This window comes from Geospiza fortis, unplaced genomic scaffold (assembly GCF_000277835.1).
Source record: "Geospiza fortis unplaced genomic scaffold, GeoFor_1.0 scaffold29, whole genome shotgun sequence".
Lineage (NCBI taxonomy): Eukaryota > Metazoa > Chordata > Aves > Passeriformes > Thraupidae > Geospiza > Geospiza fortis.
In genome coordinates, this window is record NW_005054349.1 from 4,831,992 (window position 1) to 4,843,768 (window position 11,777).

The 11,777-nt window shown below is 43.6% G+C and overlaps 1 protein-coding gene across 1 annotated transcript in view; it reads left to right on the plus strand.

The window, feature by feature from the left end:
• The first annotated feature begins 5,240 nt into the window (after positions 1-5,240).
• The window catches only part of BRWD3 (bromodomain and WD repeat domain containing 3), a 41,874-nt gene continuing 35,337 nt past the window's right edge, over positions 5,241-11,777 (plus strand). Inside the window, exons 1-2 of the mRNA XM_031058796.1 lie at positions 5,241-5,385; positions 7,449-7,547. The gene's annotated coding sequence lies outside the window, so the exon portion shown is untranslated. The remainder of the gene's footprint in view (positions 5,386-7,448; positions 7,548-11,777) is intronic.

An 11,777-nucleotide genomic window follows, 5' to 3' on the forward strand; every position in this document is an offset into this window, starting at 1 on the left:
TTTGGGAGTGATAAAGAAGGAGCAGCCCAATGGCCACTGGATGGTTTTTATCTAGGGAATGTTTACTCCCACTTCACTTGAGTTTTTAGGCAAGATCCGAAAGCTCACTAGATCCCTTTGTTCCTTTTTTTTTTTTTTAAATAAACTTAATCTTTTACTTTAAATACCAGGTATCACAGGGCAGACAAGTAATTTAAGACACGCTAATAAGAATTGTACCTATGGAGCAAAACCACACAGAATGCAAGTTTATGTGCATTTGTGTTCCCTTTGATTTTTCCTGTTTATTTTCATGTTGCAACACTTTTTTGCCTGCAGCATGTGGCTGCCTGTCTAGGTAATCACAGAGTCACAGCATATCCTGAGCTGGAAGGGACACACAGGAAGGACCATCAGTGCAGCTCCTGGCCCTGCACAGACACCCCAACAATCCCACCCTGGGAGCATTTTCCAAACCATCCTGGAGCTCTGGCAGCCTTGGGGCTGTGACCATTCCCTGGGGAGCCTGGGCAGTGACTGACACCCTCTGGGGAAAGAACCTTTCCCTGATCTCCACCTAAATGTCCCTGACACAGCTCCAGCCATTCCTTGAATCCTGTTCCCTCTCTCAGGGAGAGAGATTGGAGCTGCCCCTCAGGAGGAGCTGCAGCCCCCAATGACTCCCCTCAGTTCCCTCTTCTCCAGACTGAATTCTCCCAGGTGTACTCCACAGTGGTTTTACTTTCTCACTGACTGCTGGTGGTCTTGAGACATGAGATGTGTTGGTAAAGGGAAAAGTCTGTGAATCACAGAATCCCAGACTGGTTTGGGTTGGGAGGGACCTTCAGGCCCAACCCATTCCACCCCCTGCCATGGGCAGGGACACTTTCCCCTAGACCAGGTTGCTCCAAGCCCCATCCAGCCCGGCCTTTTGAAGGTCTGAAGTGTGTCCAGCTTGCAGGCAATTAGTGCTCTGGTTTTAAATGAGCCAGAGCAGCTCGGTGTGGAGTCAGCTGCTCTACAGATGAGTCGAGCTGAACAACTCCGATTATCAGCACAGTCTCCAGTGACCTGCTGTTCCACATTATCTTTGTTTATTCCTGATAAAGGTGACTGGCTCTGCTCTGGTTTTAAGAACTTTCTGATGGGCTGAGTCTTCTGGCTCAGCCTGGTTTGGTCTTTGTGCTGAAAAACATGTAATTCCAGGCAAAACAGAAAATCAGCTGTTGTTGGAGAGTGGGGAGTTTGCATCCATGAGCGGCTGTGCTGGTATGGAACAGCTTATGGGATTTGGCTCCGAGTTCCTGCCTTGCCCATCTGCATTGATTTAAAACTAGCCCTGAGTCCGAGGTGCTGGTATTTATAGATCCTGCCAATCCCAGCATTAGCAGAGCAGAGATGTTATGGTTTTGTCACCTCAGGAAAATGTCATTTGTAGCATGGTTGTTCCAACCTATTCTCTCTGAGGACCCCAGTGGGTAAAGGCTTTTTTAATTCCAGTCTATTTGCATATTGCTGGCATCTTGTGCAGGTCCAGTGTCTGAGCTTCCTTTTGCTGAGATTCCCTATTTGAGGTCTTCAGTAATTTCCTGCTTGCTCAGCTGCCTTGGCCTCTTGGCCTCCTCCACTGCTTTTTGATACAGTTGTCAATGGATTCTTAATTGATGGTTATTTTGGCAGATGAGGGAAGTGTTGGATGACTACCTGGAGTAGAGAAATCCAGTGCTGAGGCCCAGCTGGGCCTGCCCAGCAGGGATGGGGACAGAGCAGCCTCGCAAGGGCCACGTTGCTGCCTTGTTCCAGTCTGCAGCTCCTGCCTCCAGTCTGTGCTTTGAGGAGATGTTCCACTGGGCTTCCCAAAAGAGATGGTTCCCAGAGCTCCCTGGTTCCCATCTCTGTCAAAACAGATATCTTACTTTTAAGTAGCAATCACAAAGAGTCTTTTTTGGGTTGTTTGTTCCCTTCTTTGGAGGAGGAGTTGTCAGCAGCTGCAGAATCACAGACTCCTGACTTGGAAGGAACTCACAAGGATCATCAAATTCAGCTCCTGTCCCTACACAGACACCCCAGGAATCCCACCCTGTGCCTGAGGACATTGTCCAGACAGGGATCAGAGTCACACCAGGGGATTTGGTTTCAGGGATCCAGAAGCTGCTTGTCCCAGCTCCAGGGAGGACTCTCTGCTCGTGGTCTCTGAGTGATGCTTCCAACCACAGGACCATGAACAGGTTTAGGGGTTGAATTTCTCCCAGCCCTGATGTGACTTCACTAATAGTTCTTTCCTTGTGCTTATCACTGGAGCAGCTTATCTCAGCCTGGCTCAAGCAGTCAGGACTGGGAGAGTTTTTTAAAAAGGATAGGTTGGCTTCACTTAATCTTTCACTTTTTAGATCCGTTGTACCTGTGTGGTTGCTGTGTCAGAGAACTCATCTGGTTCTATTGCATTCTTGTGCTCTCATATTTTAACTTTTATAGGATTTTTCACATCCTAAGGCAACAAAACATATTTTCTTTATGATTTATCCCAAGATGCAGCATTTGTTCTCACTTAGCACGTTTTCAGCTCTGTGTTATTTTAACATGCATGGTTTGGGCCTGTATTACTCATCTCTAATTTTTTCCAGTTTTCTGATTATTTTCTAAAATATTTTCTAATTATATTTCAAAATATTTTCTAATATATTTGAGGAGCTGATAATATCCTTGCTGCTGTTTCATTTTGCCACGTGGGATTTGGACAAGCACACACTAAGAGGTGTAGCTGTACCTTTGGTTTTTTCCGTCCTTCTTTTAAGGAAAATCTGATCTGGGAAATGTTGGTTTTTTCATCTGGATGTTTGCAGCTTTCATGTTCTAGAAAAATACTTAAAATCCATTTGCAACTCTCTCAGAGGTGAAAAGAAGGATTTTTGGTTCAAGTTCTTCTGGGAACCTGAAAATAGAATTGCTTGTTTAGCTCTGGGCTGTGATTTAAGCATTTTTTCTGGAAGTTATTATGGAAAAAAGTCACCAGGAGAATTTGCTGCTCTTGCTGCCTGCCTATGGAGCTGTTTGTTAGTAACAGCAGTGCTAATATTCAGATTAAGGGCTGCTTATTTGGGGCTGTTGTGGGTTGTAGAAACATGGAGATGTGCAGGGAAATAAGTGCAATCAGGGAATGCTGTCAGGCCCCACGTGTGTCCGTGTTTGCTCTTTGCTGTTCCCTATAAAACTGTGCCTTCATCTTTGAGCCACCAAGTCCTTTTCCATTTTGGAGGTAGTCAGGAATGCTTGTGGAACACCTTGGGCTCTGTCTCTGCAGTGGGGTATTTGCTGCCAGGCTTAATTCAGCACCTTCCAAGGCATGGAATAGGGTGAAACTCCCAAACCAGCTTCAGGGTGAACAGTGGAGTGTTTGCTGTGCTACACTGGGAAAATGGTTTGGATTTTTTACATTTCCAGTGAGAATGGTATGGTTTGGGGTTTTTTTGGTGCTCTGGAAGTAAAACTTCAGAGTTTCTTGGTTGCTCTTTTTGATCTTTTAGTCTGAAGGTTGATACATCACTGTGTGTTGGCAGTTGGTGACTGAGGGAATTGTTGCTGGTTATCAGAGATGGAAGTAAGAATTTCATATTCAGATTTTACTTAACTGCAGATTCTCTCTCTAGAGCTTCCCTTTCAGAAATCTTACACTGAAGGGAGGCTGCTGCAGCATCATAAAATATTTTGTAGCCTAAACACATTTACAGTGTTTCAGGAATGAGTCGGAATCAGAGGCAAATACCAAAGTTTGGATAATCCTTTTCTCTCATTTCAACTTCTGTTATATCCCATAATTTACAGTGAGAGACAATTCATGCTCATACACTGAACTTCACTGGTTGTACCACTGGGAAGGTGCCAGTATAATTTCAGAACTCTGATTTTAGGGAAAAAAGCTAAAATGACTGGAGAACCCTGTCAGTGCGGGAGAGCATTCACGGGGTCATTCCTTGATGCTCACTCACAGGATGAAAAGTCTTGGAATGAGAACTTGGTAATGCACTCAGCAGGTTTCTCATTCCTGCACTGAAAAAATGATGATTCTGGATCTTTAGAATCATCATGATTGATGAGATGATTCTTTAACCAGCAGTGACTGAGAGATGAGTAGAAGGAAGAACCTGTCTCTCCGCCAAGAGTTCCATTCACATTGGAAGATTTTTTAGTCATATTTAATTAACTGCTAATTTGTATATTTAATTAGATATATTTCCCTTTTCTTTTTGGTTAAAATCTGAATTATGGGACAGTCTTGATCCATCTCATGGTGCAGGTGGTGACATTATCCAGCCCTGCCTGGCTGTGCTGGGTTCTGTGGCTCCACTGCTGTTGCCCAATTAGAATAAAAAAAATTCCCAATGACGTGTGCTAATAATCTGTTTGATGACACAGTTGAGTGAACAATGTTTTGGCAGCAGGGCTGAGGGAATTACAGACCTTTTCCTCCTTCCTGATGCCTGACACTCCCTCCCTGTGGTGTGCTGGGGCAGGAGCTGGGCACATCCCTGGCACCTGGGTAGGCAGGAGCTGATCCATGGACAGAGGTGGATGGAGCTGTGTGTGCTGTGTCAGAGGAGCTCTGATGGGCAGCTTTACCTGCCAGTTTGTAAATATGGGAGGCAGGCAGTGCAGGACATTCTGGATAATGAGGCACAATTTATTTGTTGTTTGAACAGCCTGTCAGAAAAACTGTTGTCACTCAGTCTCTGTCCAAAGGGAAAAATTAAGGATGTTCTCCCAACATGACAAAATTGGAGCCTGCACATGTGGGTCTTAAAGGTACCTACTCCCAGGAGCTGGGAAGTGGAGACTGAGTATTGATTTTAGGGATTTTAGGTAATTTTTAAGGTTTTTATTCTTTTGCACGTGTGCTTTATACTGTGATGTCAATTCAAGGGTGTTTCAGTTAAGCAAAAAATGGGAAGAAAATGAACTGAAAGGTGAAAAAGGCTTAAAAAAAGTCGTTTGAGCAGAGCACTGCACTGGGGATTTTTGTTTCTTATTAAGGGATATCCTAAATCTATCCTAAATTAAGCTGTTACAACCTGAAATATCTGGTATGGCTTTTGCAACACTCCACATCACTTTAACATGCAGTATAATTAATTTTGAAGGGATTTTCAGGGGGCTTAGGCTTGGTTGCAGTAACTTTACACCTAAATATGAAGCAAAGTACTACCAGTAGAAGGAAAAATAAAGCAGTTTTCAAATGCCTGTGTTGTTTGTGTGTTTAGGTGGCTGTCAATGCACACATCCCCCCAGATTATCTTCTTAGGATCTGTGAGAGGCTTGGACCCCTCTTGGACAAGGAAATCCCCCAGAGTGTGCTGGGGGTGCAGACTTTGCTGGGTGTCGGGCGCCAGTCTCTCCTGAGGGCAGCAAAAGGTGAGATTCTCAATTTATCTGGGCTTGAATTCTGTTTTAATGATTAACCCCCTTTTGTTGCCATTCCTGTTGGGATATCTGTGTGTTTGTGTTTGTGTTTGCATTTGCCCTGCTTTGTCTCCTGTGCTTGCCAGCTTTTTTCTTCCTAAAATGCAGTTGTTGCTGGCCCTGTTGGATATATTTTCTTGGGTTGAAAATGCCATTTTAAGCAATTCTTGCCTACAGTTGCCTGATATTATTACTTCCTCTGCCTCCTTCCCCAGTGTGTTGGTGTTTGTGTAAATGATGTGAATGGGATTAGGGGTTTGATGTGTCTGAAAAATGCCATTTTTTCCATATACATTTACACACACCTGTGTCTAAAATCACAGAGCTGGGCTATTTTTCAGCCTGGCTTTTTCCATTCTTTGACTCCCTGGCTGTGCAGACACAGGACAGGGTGGTGGCATTTGGGGCAGCATTTAGGGAGTAGCAGAAGGCCAGGCTGATTCTTCAGTGACAATTCCTGCTTGTCCTTGCTTCAAGTTAATTTAAAAGCCCCCATTCCTTTCATGAAGAGAACACCAGTCCTTTTCCCTTTGAAAAACTCTCTCTGCTTGAGAGAATGATCCTGAGAGCAGTTTTGTGTTAGAACTAAAGAGATCTGAGAGCCATCTGCTATTGAAGTGATTCCTCCTTTCCCTCCTCACTCCATGCCCCTGCCACTTCCTCCCTGCAGGAGCCAGAACTTCCTTGATCCTCTGATGTGCTGATTCAGAGAGCTGAGATGTTGCAAAATTTTGTTGTAGTGAATTAAATGAGCTGGTGGAGAAGGATCACAGGGCTGGAGGTGACACAGGAGGAGGAGCATCATCCTGGGAGGGGAGGAGGGATGGCAGAGCGGGACCTTCCTGTTTTGGTGGCAATTGAGCACTTAATTCCCTGCATCCTGTGAAGTCACACCGTGATGCTGACGAGCATCTGCTGATCCATTGGATATCTCCTGGAGGGATGAGCTGTTCCCAAACACATTGCCCTACAGAGTTTTGGGACTGAGTCTTGTTTTGCCTCTGCTTTGCTGTAATTAGGTGCAGAAATTCAGGTTTGCAGAGAAACATTCCTTCCCTTCACACTCAGTTTGCAGCTTAGAAGCAAACAGCAGCAAGATGTAAAGAGAAAATAAACATTTTTCTGCAGGGGAACAGAAGGGTTTAGGTGGATGGATCTATTTTAGGAAGTCTGAGTGCTGTTTTTAATGAGTATCATTTAATACTCCTTGCAGCAGCTTGGGGTTTAATCAGAAGGTGCTCTCAGGAGCCTCTGAGTCACCTCAGCTTGTGCACTTTGTGTTCAGAGACCTACATGGTGCTACACAGATCCACCAACCTGCGGCACTGTCCTTCTGTTTCAGCACTTACTCACCGTGGAAGCTCATTTCTCTCCCTCCAGATGGCCAGAAATGGAAGAAATCCAGGTCTAATTTCTGAGGCACTTTGAACAGTCTCAGAAAAATCACTATTGTTCTAGAGAGGAGCCTCTCTGAGGCCAGTTGGCAGCAGCGGGCTGGAGAGTCTTTAAAGAGAACAGTCTTCACTTTAAAACAATGATTTTTTTGGGGGGGGTGGGGTGCAGAGGAAAATCTGAAAGGAGGGCACATTGCCACATATTGCAAGAAAACAGATTTATTGGAAAAAACCCTCACTTCTCTCACTTTTAGGCAGCAAAATGTGAAATCTCAAATGTGCAGTTCCTAAGCAGAGGTACTTTGAGTGTTGGCATTGCAGAAGGAAAACACGGCAGAGTTCAGTTGGGCCTCAGTATAAAGTGCACCCACTTTTAAAATTCACTTTTTCTCTCCATGGATTTAGAGTCAATAATCACCCAAATTAAGCAAAAATAAGTTGAAACCATTTTCAGTGATACTGCTGGGGAACTGGAAATCAGAGTCACAGTCTTTCCATGAGGAATCTGACAAAGTGTTCAATCAGACAGATCCTGTTCTGGGCTGGTGGGAGTGGTGCTTGATCTCTTGATTATTTAATGTATTGATTATTTCTTGTCCCTTGTCACTCTTGCTGGTGCAGACTTCAGACACACGCTATGGAAAGGATCTGCATTTGCAGCTCTGCACAGGGGCCGACCCCCCGAACTCCCGGTGAACTACGGGAAACCACCAAACGTGGGTGAGTCTGGAAGTCCATAAAAGGCCCTCTTCTCCTCTCTGTATTTATTCCTGCCCCACAGAAAGTTCCTGTCACTGACTAAAACACTGCTCTGGGTTTGCATTAATGTTTTCTCCGACATTTCATAATGAATTAATCTAAAATAGGTCTCTCCCTGACAATAGGATCATTTTGGTGTTATTCTGGCTTGGATTTTCCTCAGTGTGTGTAGCCATGTTTTGGTTGTTTGGAGGGCAGTGGGCTGGAGTATTTTTTTTATCATATGCCTCCATAATATGTACATGTGGTTGTAAGATTGGATGGGCATGGTCACAGGAGCATAGAATCCTGGAATCATCATGGAATCCTGGCCAGAACAAAGCGTCTGGCTCCCAGGGAACTTTTTTGACTCAAGAATTCCTTTCGGTTGGATTATGACAGAAAACAGACTGCTTGCAATATCCCTCTCCAAAAAGGAAATAATCACCAAAGCAACATTTGTGTTCCTTCAGCCTCAGTTGTCCACACAATTAGATAAAGAACTTGTATAAAACTCAGATATATGTGGGCTCTCAGCTTACATCTCATCACAGAGCTGCTCTGTTTTATATAAACTCAAGTGTTTGCCTTGTATGGTTTGAACTTTCATTAACTGCTTTTATAGCAAAAAAAATTGATTCTTGCAGGCATAAAAGTAAATCCTGGTTTGTTTCTTTTTAGGGCATTTTATCTCTGTGCAAATGGATACATTTTCCTGGTTTGTCAGGGACTCCTTTCACTTATGGGTCCTCCCTCTCTTTGGAGAAGCGGGGATGGTGCTGGCAGTTTTCTATCTGTGTATTTATTATTTTAGGCTGGTTCTGCAGTTACTTTACTGTGAGCAGTTGTGCTGATGGATTACTAATAGTCTGAATTGTAGATTTATTGAACACAATCCTTTGGTTGTATTCTGCACGGATTCTTGGATCAATTCTTTCATCAGACTGGGTGTTTTTGGAATATGTGGTATTATTAATGAGGCATCCTGGCAGATTGGACTTCAGCATTTGTCATGCTTTCATGGCAAAGGACTGTGCTGCTTGCTTGGTAACTATATAGTGAATTAAAGAACAGAACAATTGTTTTGTTTGGATGTTTTAATAATTGTTTCTTTTTTTTTTTTAAGAAATGCAAAGGTATTATATGGAAAAGGGTCTTTCATAGCCAGGAAATAATTTATATAAGTATTGATTCCTGGAAGAATTGAGTCCTAGGTGTAGCTACATAAACTACTACTAGGAGAGGAAAATCTACATAAATACTAAAATAAGGAATTGACTTCAGGCAGGAGTTTGATTTTGGGATTCCTTGTTCATCCTGAAGAGGAAGTCAGAAAATTCTTTGTGTATTTGTGCAAAATGGGTGGTTTTTTTCCTGGTGATGCTGCAGTGTGTGTCAGGCACAAGATGAAGTGTGCCCGACCTCTTTGGTATTTTGGCATAACTGAATTCCCACACTGTGCTGGCTCAGGCAGATGGACTTTTCTGGAATTGCTTGCTGAAGGAGTTGGGCTGAAATAAAAGACTCCAATTAATGTGTATTCAGGAGTGAGGTGATTGTTTAAGTACCTGTGCAAAGTGATAAATAAGGTATAGAACGAGCAGCCAGGAGTATTCTCACATCATTTCCTTTCCAGTGATAAGGATTTAAGCTTTCCACCATAAATGCTGAGAGAATGGGGTCGCTGATGGGATTAACTGGGAGGGCCCAGCTGCAAGAGTTGGGAGTTGCAGTGGTTTCCTTTCCATGTGGTTGGGATGGAACCTTGTGGTCCATAATCCAAAATAAAAGATCCTGCACAGTGGAACTGGAGCAGGAAATCCTTGTTGCCTTTTCCCAGCGTGTTTGTGCAGAGCTGGGCATCTTCTGGCTGGGGGAGTCTCTGGGAAAGTGCTGAGCTGTGGAAGTCATTCCCAGGGCTGTGGTGATCTGCTGGAGGGGGACAGGGAGGGAAAACACTGGCAGAGCTTCCTGCTGCCAACAGGATGCCATGGAGGAGGAGCAGAGTCTGCTGGAGCCTTTCTGGGCAGCTTTTGCTGTAGTGGAACTTTCAGGGCTCCCTTTGTGCTCTCCCAGACAGAAAGTGGAAAGACTGGTCATGCAGTACCTCAGGTCTGGGAGTGATTCCCCTTTGATAAACCAGCTTTTGATGCTACTTCGATTTTGTCAGGGCTGGTTTTTTTTTTTTTTTTTTTTTTTTTTTTTTTTTTTTTTTTTGTACAAGCAGCTCAGAGCAGATTAGAAAGAAGGTTGTTTTCACTCTTTAAGAGCTGCTCTAACCTGAGGATGGAAATCTTTCTGTGGGCAGCTGTTGTTAGTGAAAACAATGCAAAATTTGGAAGCAGAAGGTTTTCAGCACAGTCTCAGTGAATAAGCATTTCAGCTGGGTGGAAATTCACAGCCAAGGTGATGCAGGTACCTTGGTCCTGCCAAGGAGCAGCGCTGGGATGAGGGATGAGGTCAGGAATCGATGATGGTTGTGCTGGAAATGAGTTCCATGAGGTCAGCAGCTCTCAGATCTGGAACATGCTGTGCTTTCAGTGCTTTTCCTGGGTCCAGGCTCTTTGTGGCCCCACAGCCACTCTCTGAGAAGGTGTTTTCCATGTGGGAGCCAGCTCTGTTTGTTTCCTGGCATTCCTGTGAAACCTTGTGCCTCTCCCGGGAGTGGTACCCGATCCCTGCTCGGGTTTGTGATGAAAGCAGAATCCAGATCCTCAGTACAAAGTCACACTGCTTCTTGCAAAGGTGAAACAGTCTGATGGGAGCTCATCACCCCTGAGAAACTGATTTTGAAACAGACATTTGCGCCAGTTTTCCCATTTTCTAATTTTCCTTGCAAAAAGTGGATCCAGACAAGGGTTTTTAGGGAGAGCAGGAATTCCAGCTGGTGCTGCTCAGTGACTTTGCCTCACTGAAATGCTTAAATTCCTTCTGAGGTTGTGATTTAACTTTGAACTCTGGGCTTTGTCTGATGATTGTTTTCTAAATCCAGCTTTCACTGGTGGGTTGTTGTTGCTGGGTTTGGGGTTTATCCTTCCTAGGTGAGCTTTCTTGCAAGGGTTCTTACATTGTGCTGTTATCTATAGTACAATGTGAGCTAAGTTGTGATTTGGGAATTGCTGTTGTCAGTTTTTGAGCACTGCAATTTTCCTCAAGGTGTGGCCTTCCAGGACCAGGGACTGAGGGAAAAAAAGAGAAAAATGCCTGTATTTTACAAGTTGGTAGTTGGAGGAGCTGAGGTGGCCTTTCAGTGTTGGGACAAAATTAACTTTTCTTATCAAGAAGGCTGGATCTCCTCCCTTTTTATGGGAAATAACTGTCTTGAAAGTTTTTCCTGGCAGGGAATGGTGAGGGGGTGGACTTGGCAGCTTTTACATCCAGTGTGGCATGAAATACATCGGTTAATGAGATAGGTTAGTAAAATTTTTTGGGGTTACTAAGTTGCTATTTCTCCATGTGGGAATTGTTGGGTTTTAGTGCTTTGGGGCCTTAGGAGGACAATAACTTCATTGTGCTGTAGAAAGGAAACTTGACAGGGATTTTTGTCATGTGGGGGTAATTCCCTATTTAGATATTGTGTATTAATCTTCCTAAAAATACAGGAATGGAGAATGTTTGCTTTGTTCCTTTGAAGCAGTGATAGGTTTTTTTTGTCCAAAGATGCTGTTGCCTTGATGAAGTTGTTGCTCCTCATGGCTCAACAATAGCTCTGGATGTCTCTGATTGAAGCATTTCATAAACAGGGCTTTTTATTTGGTAATTATCCATGGGAGATAGAGAAGTTTTATCCCCATTGTGCAAATAGGGAAATAAACACAGAAAAAAAAAATTACTTTCATATCCGCTGAAGCTGAACTGATTGCAAGGCTGGGAATCGACTGGAACAGTGAGGTTCCAGAATTGTGGGATTTTGGGGCCTTTTGGTGCTTCCTTCATGGGATTTACAACAAACAGCAGTGGTAAATGTTCAGAAGAATGCAAGGGGACACAGAAAATACTATGATTGTTAGAAATATTTTGACATGAGAATGTATCTTTTTGATTCACACAGTTCTTTGTGTGGTTAAAAAAATATTCAAAGCCATTTGAAATTGCTTACAGACAGATACACTGTTATTATGTATTTAAATATATAAATATATATGTATATTGAAATGGCTGAAAGCTTGAAAGGCACAGCAGAATCACCATGTTACTGAATGACTCCACGTC